A 936-nucleotide genomic window follows, 5' to 3' on the forward strand; every position below is an offset into this window, starting at 1 on the left:
CCCCCCCCCCACCCCCACGCCAGCAGTGACAGCCCCAGGGCTGCAGGGACCCTGACAAACCCCAGCCACCCTGGCAGGGAGTGTCCCCCAGCCTGGGGAACCCTTCTGCTGGGACATGGTCACCTCCAGCTCTGCAAACTGTGCTGGTTTTGGGGACACACACACACACACACACAGCCGTGCTGCCAAGGAGGGTGAGGAGGATCCAGCCTGTGTCAGCCCCAGGGCCACCAAAAGTGGCTTCCTCAGGCTCTGATGGGCCATGGAGAGCTGTGCTCACTGCCAGGCTTGGTCTTTGCAGAGATCATGCTCAGGGCAAACAGACCAGACTGCCAGTCTGCCCACCAGCACCTCCACAAACCCCCCCCTCTTGGAAGAGGGAGAGGGGCAGGATCCTGCAGGACCCTGAGCTGAGCAGGAGGCAGGAGCTGAGCCCCAGGTCACCCCTCCAGCCCTGACACCCCTGGGACAACAAGGACAAGGAGGCCAGAGGACCAAGGGTGAGCACAGAGGGAAGGCAGAAAGGACAAGGCAAAAAAACCTGTGGCTGAGCAAGGGGAAGGGGAGGATGGTGCTTCTGCTCTGGGCTCCAGGGGAGGGGGAGAGCAGGGAAACTGTCCCACCCCAGGGACAGCCTCCCTGCTGGGAATATTCCCACCCCACAGCCACTGGGAGATAATCCTGCAGAGCAGACACTGTCCCTGCTCTGTCCCCTGCACCGTGGGGGCCTGGAGCTGTGAGCAAACCTGGGGCATCTCCATCAGCCTGGGAGTGCAGGGAGAAGAAATTCAGAGCAACCCTCACTTGGTCTGAAGCAGCTGCTGGGAAGTGAGGAGCTCCTGGTTCTCTGGGTGCCCCAGGCTCAGCCCTTGTGCAAAGGCTGAAAAAGCAGCTTCAGCACCAGCCCCAGCAACAGCCCCAGCAACAGCTCCAGCA

The sequence above is a fragment of the Chaetura pelagica genome, unplaced genomic scaffold (genome assembly GCF_000747805.2).
Source record: "Chaetura pelagica isolate M959 unplaced genomic scaffold, ChaPel_1.0 scaffold743, whole genome shotgun sequence".
In the NCBI taxonomy this organism is placed as follows: domain Eukaryota; kingdom Metazoa; phylum Chordata; class Aves; order Apodiformes; family Apodidae; genus Chaetura; species Chaetura pelagica.